The sequence below is a fragment of the Hyperolius riggenbachi genome, chromosome 7, assembly GCF_040937935.1.
Source record: "Hyperolius riggenbachi isolate aHypRig1 chromosome 7, aHypRig1.pri, whole genome shotgun sequence".
Taxonomy (NCBI): domain Eukaryota; kingdom Metazoa; phylum Chordata; class Amphibia; order Anura; family Hyperoliidae; genus Hyperolius; species Hyperolius riggenbachi.
Window position 1 is genome coordinate 41416079 of NC_090652.1, and position 11251 is coordinate 41427329.

General features: G+C 51.6%; 1 protein-coding gene across 1 annotated transcript in view; it reads right to left on the reverse strand.

Annotated features, from left to right (window-relative positions):
* The window catches only part of LOC137525489 (up-regulator of cell proliferation-like), a 37190-nt gene extending 27050 nt beyond the window's left edge, over window positions 1-10140 (reverse strand). The window contains exon 1 of the mRNA XM_068246609.1: window positions 10097-10140. The gene's annotated coding sequence lies outside the window, so the exon portion shown is untranslated. The remainder of the gene's footprint in view (window positions 1-10096) is intronic.
* Between the last annotated feature and the right edge of the window lie 1111 nt (window positions 10141-11251).

The following is an 11251-nucleotide window of genomic DNA, read 5'->3' on the forward strand; positions in this document are numbered from 1 at the left end:
CACCCCTGCTGAGCACCTGTGTTAGTAATGCTCACACTGGAGAAGCAGTTGCCCAGCTTCACCTGTTGTGTCCTGTTTGAGAGAAAGTCATTTACCCATGCGCAGAGTGTGGAGTCGACTCCGAGGTGTGCCAGGTTGTCGATCAGTATGTTTGGGCAGATCGTATTGAATGCAGAGCTAAAGTCAAGAAACAGGATCCTAAGGTAGGAGTTTGGTCTTTCGAGGTGTTCCATGATGTACGCCAGACTGATGTTGATGGCGTCATCCATGGACCTGTTGGCCATGTATGCAAACTGATGTGGATCGAGGAGGGGGTTGGTGAGACGCTTGAGGTGGGCAAGAACCAGTCGTTCAAAGATCTTCATGACTATGGGGGTGAGGGCTACAGGCCTGAAGTTATTGTGTTCTGTGTTGCCCGGCTTTTTTGGGACTGGTATGATTATGGACCTTTTGAGACAGGAGGGGACTCTTCCTTCTGTTAGGGACCTGTTAAATAGGGAGGTGAGCATGGTGGCCAGCTGGTCTGCGCAGGTTCTCAGGCAAGTTGGTGACACGCCGTCCGGGCCGGCTGCTTTCCTGGCATTGAGTCTGCGGAGGTGACAGAGAATGTCTGCTTCCTGGACCACCACTGGTGCTAGGTCATCATGGGCATTCGGGGGGGGGGGGGGGCTTTGTCGAGGGTGCTGGGTCCGTAAGCTGCTTGGGATGGTGCTCGAACCTACAGTAGAACTTGTTTAGTTCCTTGGCCAGTGAGGTGCTGGGGGTCGCATGCTTAGGGGATGGTTTGAAGTTTGTAGCTGCTCTGAGGCCGTTCCACACCTCGCATGGGTTGTTTGACTGGAGGAAGTGTCCCAGCTTGTCAGAGTAAGCCCTCTTTGCAGCATGCAATTCATGATTAAGAGCGTTCTTTGCATCCCTGAACTCGTCTGGGGTGCCGTGTTTGTGCGCCACCTCCTTGAGTTTCCGGAGGCGGTGCAGCTTGCTGTTGAACCACGGCTTGTTATTTGGGAAGATCTTGAAGGACTTTGATGGGACACACATCTCCTCGCAGAAGCTGATGTAGGAGGTGATGTTCTCTGCCCATTCTTCCAGGGAGGGTGCCTCTAGAGCCGACCAGTCGGGGCATTCAAAGCAGGCCTGTAGCTCTATCTTAGCCTCGGCTGTCCACCTTTTTACGGTCTTTACGGCATGCTTTGTAGTTTCAAGGTGCCTTCTGTAGGTGGGGATCAGATGGATTAGGCTGTGGTCAGAGTTCACCAGTGCAGCACCTTGAGTGGCCTTGTACGCATTTGTGAGGGTTGTGTAACAATGGTCTTGGGTGTTGCGGTTCCTAGTGGGGCAGGAGATGGGTTGCTTGTAGCGGGGCATCTCCTGGCGCAGGTTTGCGCTATTGAAGTCACCCAGGATAATGAAGACGGCGTCCGGGTAGGCAGATTCCCAGTTGGAGATGCTGTCGCTGAGTGGACGCATGGCATTCTTAGTATTTGCATCAGAGGGGATGTAGACCCCATAGAGAATGATGGAGGTGTAGTCCCTGGGGAATACTGTGGCCTACAGTTTATGGCTATAAGCTCGACATCAGGGGAACAGGTTTTACTTAGAGTGGTGGTACTGAAACACCAGGTGAAGTTAACATAGAAGCATATGCCGCCGCCTCTTTTCTTCCCAGACAGTGCTTGGATGGTCTGCGTGGAGGAAGTCATAGCCTGGCACCGCAATGGAGTTGTCAGGAATGCTGTCATTCAGCCAGGTCTCAGTAAAGCAGAGAACCGGGGTGCTGCCGCCGATCGCGGGCTTACTGCCAAGTAGTAGGAGCAGTTCATTGACTTTAGTAGGTAGTGAGCAGACATTTCCTAGCAGGATGGGAGAGCGTAGGCCTTTCCTCTTGAGTCGCACCCGGACTCCTGCCCTTCTCCCTCTAAGGTGGCGTTTACTTAGGGAGTATTCGGTGTCGCTGAGCAGGTGGATGATTTGAGTGCTGACTGCCTTCCACAGGGAGGAGCCATGGGGGGGGGGTCCCTGGCGAGGTAGGGATTCTTGGCGGGGGGTGAGTCCCATTGTAGGAGCACCTCTCTAGACAGGGTGTCTTTATGCGGCATTTTCCAGGGAGGTGCCAGTCTAGCCTGAGAACGATGGCAGGTAGAACATGTCACCAACAATACAGCGCTGGGATGCGGTACAGCAATACAGTAGTGCAGCACCAATACAGCACACGGTGGGCTCGGATTAGTGTAGCGCGGGGATGCACAGGTCAGATCAGCATGGTGCAGTGCGTTACAGTTCAGTACAATTACAGCAGTTCTGCGTGGAATACGGCAGTTCAGTACAATTTACTGCAGTTCTGCGTGGGACTGCATGGGATACGGAAGTTCAGCCCAGTGCCGGGGGAAGCCCTGATTTGTACAGGGATGCAGGGACACAGTACAGAGTGGCAGCTTAGCACAGAACGGAAACAGCAGTCCAGACCAGTACAGAGTGGCAGGTCAGCACAGGGGTGCCCAGAACAGAACAGCAGACCAACAGCACAGGAGTGGGTAAAGCAGTGCAGCACAGGGACAGTTTGGTAAGCAGATCAGTGCAGCACAGGTATGCACTATAGAACAGCAGATCAGCAGTAGTTAGTTCTCACCCTGTGTCGCAGCGTCCTTTGGTCAGGGGCCTGCAGTAGATGGTGAAGGCTGGATCCTCGATGCAGAGGAGAGGCATGCAATGTTGAAGGCCGTGGATCGTACGGCAGTGACAGCGAGGCCCAGGGACCATGGGATAGAAGGCCCACTAGGAGCGGTGGCGCAGCCAGTGAAGGGGCCAGGAGGAGCGTGGTGGAGGCCCGGAGGATTGGCAGCGAGTCCAGCAGATACGTGAAGTGAGGTAGCAGAAAGCAGGCTCCCAGCGTGCAGCGTCTGGAGGAACCACGTGGCGGTCACACGGCAGCAGAGATGGTGGTGGGGGTCCCGCAGCAGAGATGAGACAGTCCGGTGGCATAGAGCTGCAGAGGCGAATCTGTGTATTGCTGGTGTGGGGGCAGCTGGCCGCTCGTGCTGGTGGAGTAGGAGATCAATAAAGTCGGCGGCACTGGGAGCGCCACGTGGATGCCAGCGAGGTTGGAGCCTTGGACTGTGTTGCAGGACGCCTTGAGGATGAGGTGCTGGGAGGCTGAGACTGCCTTCATCGGCCGGAGCTGAAGGGATGCCGGTGGCCTTCACTGGGTCGATGAGTCTGAGCTTCTGGAGGCTGGAAGCGGAGCAGCTAGTGGTAACTGCTCAGGTAGCTGTGTGCTGCTTCCCTGCACTGGCAACGCGCTTCAGCTAAGCTGAGCTAACCTTAAAACTAAAAACTACACTAAGACTAAGGGCTTGATTCACAAAAGAGTGCTAACTGTTAGCACGGCTGTTTTCGCGCGAATTTTCGCATTGCGCGCGATCGCGAATTTCAGCGCTAAACGATAACGGTTTCACGTGCAAACGCGAATCTTCACGCAAAAACGATATCGATTTCGCGGTAAAAATTCGCGTTTGCGCGCTAAAACGTTATCGTTTCACGCGAAAATTCGCGTTCGCACGCGATGCGAAAATTCGCGCGAAAACGGCCGTGCTAACAGTTAGCACTCTTTTGTGAATCAAGCCCAAAGACTCTAAAACTATACACTATACACTACAAAAACTCAGCTGACTAATCTAACAACTCACAAGACTGGAGATGAGACGAATAACAGACAAATAGCAGACAATTGCCCTAGCCGATGTGACTGAGGCGTCCAGCTACGGCGCCATCTTGTCCAACAGCGCTGGACAATACATACGCGTACAATGAAAAATGGCACCAGCTAAATAATGGCAAAGTCTTTAAAAACAATATTTAGCGTCTTATATCGAAATGATATTTATCGCTTTATGTAAATAGAGAGGCAGCGCTGGGAGAAGCGGAGTCCTAGCAGTTTTGGCACAGACTTGGCCCCAGTGCTGTCAGTGTGCGCGGTGCCTGGTCACTGGCCCTGCTGCAGGGGAGGGCGGGTCTTTCCATGCATTGACTTTCCCATAGGGGTCTAATCCTCCCTCTCCTCCAGCTGGATACAGGAGATCCAGCGCTGCCTGCTGCTTCCCCGTCATCCCAGCACAGCTCTCCTCCCTCCACTGCTGCAGGTAGGAGCGCCTCACATGACCTGCAGGCTGCTGGACCTCACTATGTATAGACTGACAGGCACAGCTCTCCTCCCTCCGCTGCTGCAGGTAAGAGCGTGTCACATGACCTGCAGGCTGCTGGACCTCACTATCTATAGACTGACTGGCACAGCTCTCCTCCCTCCGCTACTGCAGGTAAGAGTGCCTCACATGACCTGCAGGCTGCTGGACCTCACTATCTATAGACTGACTGGCACAGCTCTCCTCCCTCCGCTGCTGCAGGTAAGAGCCCGTCACATGACCTGCCGGCTGCTGGACCTCACTATCTATAGAGTGACCGGCACAGCTTTCCTCCCTCCACTGCTGCAGGTAAGAGCCCGTCACATGACCTGCAGGCTGCTGGACCTCACTATCTATAGACTGACTGGCACAGCTCTCCTCCCTCCGCTACTGCAGGTAAGAGCGCCTCACATGACCTGCAGGCTGCTGGACCTCACTATCTATAGACTGACCGGCACAGCTTTCCTCCCTCCACTGCTGCAGGTAAGAGCCCGTCACATGACCTGCCGGCTGCTGGACCTCACTATCTATAGACTGACCGGCACAGCTCTCCTCCCTCCGCTGCTGCAGGTAAGAGCCCGTCACATGACCTGCAGGCTGCTGGACGTCACTATCTATAGACTGACTGGCACAGCTCTCCTCCCTCCGCTGCTGCAGGTAAGAGCCCGTCACATGACCTGCAGGCTGCTGGACCTCACTATCTATAGACTGACTGGCACAGCTCTCCTCCCTCCGCTGCTGCAGGTAAGAGCCCGTCACATGACCTGCAGGCTGCTGGACCTCACTATCTATAGACTGACTGGCACAGCTCTCTTCCCTCTGCTGCTGCAGGTAAGAGCGTGTCACATGACCTGCAGGCTGCTGGACCTCACTATCTATAGAGTGACCGGCACAGCTCTCCTCCCTCCGCTGCTGCAGGTAGGAGCGCCTCACATGACCTGCGGGCTGCTGGACCTCACTATCTATAGACTGACTGGCACAGCTCTCCTCCCTCCGCTGCTGCAGGTAGGAGCGCCTCACATGCCCTGCAGGCTGCTGGACCTCACTATCTATAGACTGACTGGCACAGCTCTCCTCCCTCCCCTGCTGCAGGTAAGAGCACCTCACATGACCTGCAGGCTGCTGGACCTCACTATCTATAGACTGACAGGCACAGCTCTCCTCCCTCCGCTGCTGCAGGTAAGAGCCCATCACATGACCTGCAGGCTGCTGGACCTCACTATCTATAGACTGACTGGCACAGCTCTCCTCCCTCCGCTGCTGCAGGTAAGAGGCCCTCACATGACCTGCAGGCTGCTGGACCTCACTATCTATAGACTGACTGGCACAGCTCTCCTCCCTCCACTGCTGCAGATAAGAGCGCCTCACATGACCTGCGGGCTGCTGGACCTCACTATCTATAGACTGACTGGCACAGCTCTCCTCCCTCCGCTGCTGCAGGTAAGAGCACCTCACATGACCTGCAGGCTGCTGGACCTCACTATCTATAGACTGACTGGCACAGCTCTCCTCCCTCCACTGCTGCAGATAAGAGCGCCTCACATGACCTGCGGGCTGCTGGACCTCACTATCTATAGACTGACTGGCACAGCTCTCCTCCCTCCGCTGCTGCAGGTAAGAGCACCTCACATGACCTGCAGGCTGCTGGACCTCACTATCTATAGACTGACTGGCACAGCTCTCCTCCCTCCGCTGCTGCAGGTAAGAGCGCCTCACATGACCTGCAGGCTGCTGGACCTCACTATCTATAGACTGACTGGCACAGCTCTCCTCCCTCCGCTGCTGCAGGTAAGAGCGTGTCACATGACCTGCAGGCTGCTGGACCTCACTACCTATAGAGTGACCGGCACAGCTCTCCTCCCTCCGCTGCTGCAGGTAGGAGCGCCTCACATGACCTGCAGGCTGCTGGACCTCACTATCTATAGACTGACTGGCACAGCTTTCCTCCCTCCGCTGCTGCAGGTAAAAGCGTGTCACATGACCTGCAGGCTGCTGGACCTCACTATCTATAGAGTGACCGGCACAGCTCTCCTCCCTCCGCTGCTGCAGGTAAGAGCGCCTCACATGACCTGCATGCTGCTGGACCTCACTATCTGTAGACTGACTGGCACAGCTCTCCTCCCTCCGCTGCTGCAGGTAAGAGCGCCTCACATGACCTGCGGGCTGCTGGACCTCACTATCTATAGACTGACTGGCACAGCTCTCCTCCCTCCGCTGCTGCAGGTAAGAGCACCTCACATGACCTGCAGGCTGCTGGACCTCACTATCTATAGACTGACTGGCACAGCTCTCCTCCCTCCGCTGCTGCAGGTAAGAGCGCCTCACATGACCTGCAGGCTGCTGGACCTCACTATCTATAGACTGACTGGCACAGCTCTCCTCCCTCCGCTGCTGCAGGTAAGAGCGCCTCACATGACCTGCAGGCTGCTGGACCTCACTATCTATAGACTGACTGGCACAGCTCTCCTCCCTCCGCTGCTGCAGGTAAGAGCGTGTCACATGACCTGCAGGCTGCTGGACCTCACTACCTATAGAGTGACCGGCACAGCTCTCCTCCCTCCGCTGCTGCAGGTAGGAGCGCCTCACATGACCTGCAGGCTGCTGGACCTCACTATCTATAGACTGACTGGCACAGCTTTCCTCCCTCCGCTGCTGCAGGTAAAAGCGTGTCACATGACCTGCAGGCTGCTGGACCTCACTATCTATAGAGTGACCGGCACAGCTCTCCTCCCTCCGCTGCTGCAGGTAAGAGCGCCTCACATGACCTGCATGCTGCTGGACCTCACTATCTGTAGACTGACTGGCACAGCTCTCCTCCCTCCGCTGCTGCAGGTAAGAGCGCCTCACATGACCTGCAGGCTGCTGGACCTCACTATCTATAGACTGACTGGCACAGCTCTCCTCCCTCCGCTGCTGCAGGAAAGAGCGCCTCACATGACCTGCAGGCTGCTGGACCTCACTATCTATAGACTGACTGGCACAGCTCTCCTCCCTCCGCTGCTGCAGGAAAGAGCGCCTCACATGACCTGCAGGCTGCTGGACCTCACTATCTATAGACTGACTGGCACAGCTCTCCTCCCTCCGCTGCTGCAGATAAGAGCGCCTCACATGACCTGCGGGCTGCTGGACCTCACTATCTATAGACTGACTGGCACAGCTCTCCTCCCTCCGCTGCTGCAGATAAGAGCGCCTCACATGACCTGCGGGCTGCTGGACCTCACTATCTATAGACTGACTGGCACAGCTATCCTCCCTCCGCTGCTGCAGGTAAGAGCGTGTCACATGACCTGCAGGCTGCTGGACCTCACTATCTATAGAGTGACCGGCACAGCTCTCCTCCCTCCGCTGCTGCAGGTAGGAGCGCCTCACATGACCTGCAGGATGCTGGACCTCACTATCTATAGACTGACTGGCACAGCTCTCCTCCCTCCGCTGCTGCAGGTAAGAGCGCCTCACATGACCTGCAGGCTGCTGGACCTCACTATCTATAGACTGACTGGCACAGCTCTCCTCCCTCCGCTGCTGCAGGTAAGAGTGCGTCACATGACCTGCAGGCTGCTGGACCTCACTATCTATAGACTGACTGGCACAGCTCCCCTCCCTCCGCTGCTGCAGGTAAGAGCGTGTCACATGACCTGCAGGCTGCTGGACCTCACTATCTATAGAGTGACCGGCACAGCTCTCCTCCCTCCGCTGCTGCAGGTAGGAGCACCTCACATGACCTGCAGGCCACAGGCCACATGCAATTCACTTTTTCTCTTGAGTTTTTTCTTAGGTGATATTTTCAGAACCTATCAATAAATAAACTCATTATGCTACCAGCAAGCACCAAAAATACCCAGAATCATTTTGACGCGTGCATCAAAAAGGGCGCCTGGAAAAAAGGGTGCGGGATATAGCCGAAATTATGTTAAGTTGTAATGTACAACAATATTTTTCGTTTATAGCTTATAAACAAAAATCTAGTGCTAAATAGGTTGTATAAACGGAAATGAAACTGCAAAATACCGTCTATAACAACAAACGATATCGGAAATGAAACGTCAAATAGCGTCTATAACAAAAAAACAATATTTACACTTGTATTAAGCATAGTAATACAATGGCAGATTTACCAGGTATTTTACTGCAATTATACCTAACTGTAGGCTCACACAGATCTCTCCCTATCCCTAACCCCTAGACCCCCCCATTTGTGTAAATATACATAATTTAATAAATTGTATATATTACAAATATTGTACTGTAACTATACCTGACCCTACTCTCACACAGAACCCTCGCTGTACCTATCCCTAACCCCTAGACCCCCTGGTGGTGTATATTGTACTGTAACTATACCTATCCCTACTCTCACACAGAACCCTCCCAGTACCTATCCCTAATTCCTAGACCCCCCTGGTGGTGTACAGTATATTGTACTGTAACTATACCTATCTCTACTCTCACACAGAACCCTCCCTGTACCTATCCCAAACCCTAACCACCCCCCTGGTGGTTCCTAACCCTAACCACACCCCTGTTGATGCCTAACCCTAAACCCGCCCTGGTGGTGCCTAACCCTAACCACCCCCCTTGTGGTGCCTATCCCTAACCACCTCCCTGGTGGTGCCTAACCCTAAACCCGCCCTGGTGGTGCCTAACCCTAACCACCCCCCTGGTGGTGCCTAACCCTAAGACCTCCCTGGTGGTGCCTAGCCCTAAATCTCCCCTGGTGATGCCTAACCCTAACCACCCCCCTGGTGGTGCCTAACCCTAACCACCCCCCTGGTGGTTCCTAACCATCTCTACTGCACAAACACCCTTACACACATATAAACAACAATATATTTAATCCTTAAAATATTTCATATATAAATAACATGAATAGAATAATTTATATATTTGTAATAGAATAAATAGCCTTAAACTCACATACACATTAATAATATTATGAATAGAAAAAGATATATATATATTATATATATATATATATATATATATATATATATATATAATATATATATATATTATATATTTAGAATAAATAGCCTTACAATCACGATACGCATTAAAAATCTTAAAATAACGGTAATATTAAAAGCGATATATTAGTAAGTTAATAAATCTGAAAACTATAATCTATGCATTATAAGTGTAAAAAACAAAGTTAATACCAAAAGCAATGTATTTCTAATAGAATAAGGTTGAAAACGATATTTAAGCATTACTCGTATGAAAACGCATTTTAAAATGATAAAATAAGTGTAAACGAAAATGTACTTCTTACAGTCCTGAAAGCGAAAAGGTAGAAAAAACAAAGTTTTGTAAAAAAAATACTACTTTTTAATGGCTAACTGAAAGAGTTAAATTACGCAAGCTAGACTAGATCCCAGAAAGCTTGCACAATTTAACTCTATCAGTTAGTCATTAAAAGGAATTATTTTTTACAAAACGTTTTTTTCTACCTATATAGTACACTATTAAAAACACAGGATAATTCCAGCTTCAAAACAAACAGACGGACCTAAAAAAAAATACTGCATTTCTTATTTTAAAAGTGTGTTTAGCTTGTTGGTGCTGAAGTGGCGCTGCACTCAGGGCCGGGCCGAGGCATAGGCTGGAGAGGCTCCAGCCTCGGGGCGCATTGTAGGAGGGGGCGCACAATTCATTCAGCTGTCATTCCTAATTGTGTTTGAAGCAGGAAGAAATAAGAAAAGGGGATACATAGCAGTGACTGCAAGCCATATAACTAGATATTAAGGTGTTGGGGAGGTTGTGGGCCCTGTGGCACCTCTTAGTCTAATAGCAATCAGTGTGTGACGGCTGGGGTGGGGGGATGGAGGGGCGCACTTTGGTGTCTCAGCCTTGGGTGCTGGAGGACCTTGTCCCGCCTCTGGCTGCACTAGGTATAAAAAGGAATAAGAAGAAATAATTACCTGAATTCTTTGAATGGGAAGAGTTAATTTCTCTTGTGTATTTGGTCCTCTGAAGAGTCAAATCCTCTCCGCTATGTTATCAGCAGTAAAGAGAAAACTATTTGGGTGAGGCCGGATGAAGTAGAAGTAAACTAAAAAAGACCTTTCAGTTTCATTTTTGTTCATCCTGTGTTTTTCTTTGTCTGACAGAAAACACACCCACAGTCTAAATCTCCCCACTTCCAACCCTCCTCCAACCCAATGCTGGGAATACACGGCTCGATTCTGAGCCATTTAGATGATAGATAGATAATTTTCGACACGTCCAATCTCCCGCCCGATCGTTTCCACGCTTGATTCTACATTGAACACAATGGAAAAAGATAAGAAGAATGAGTGGAAGATAGGAGAATTGCCTGCGGAATCGAGCGGGGAATCGATCGGGCCGTGTATGCCCAGCATAAGAATATCCACCCAAACTTATCTGCTGAACTCAAACCACTAAAAAAGTCACCTGGAAAGTATCAACTTTGGAACTTTTAAACTTCAATTAGTAATATAAGAGTCCTAAAAAACGGTTCAGAAGGTATTTTATAAATAACTAGTGACCTTACCCATTTAAAAACGGGTAGGTCTGTCTCTGCGCACCTGCTGCTCGCAAGCGCACACCCGCCGTGCACGCACCCGCCACACACCCGACCGCCCGCTCACACGCTCGCTTGGCTCCCTGGCCCCATCCCTGTCCTCCTGTCTTTGTGAGGCTGGGTCCATGCTCCGCACATGCGCAGTAACAAAAAGCACGGACCCAGCTACACAGAGACAACTGTCCCTGCTGGGACAGTTGCCTATTATTATATATTATATGGCTGGATGGTGTAAGGGGTGGCTGGATGGTGTAATGGTTAAGGGCTCTGCCTCTGACACAGGAGACCAGGGTTCGAATCTCGGCTCTGCCTGTTCAGTAAGCCAGCACTAATTCAGTAGGAGACCTTTGGCAAGTCTCCCTTACACTGCTACTGCCAATAGAGCACGCCCTAGTGGCTGCTGCTCTGCTCTGGCGCTTTGAGTCCGCAAGGAGAAAAGCGCAATATAAATGTTATTTGTCTTGTCTTGTCTTGTTAAGGGCTCTGACACAGGAGACCTGGGTTCGAATCTTGGCTCTGCCTGTTCAGTAAG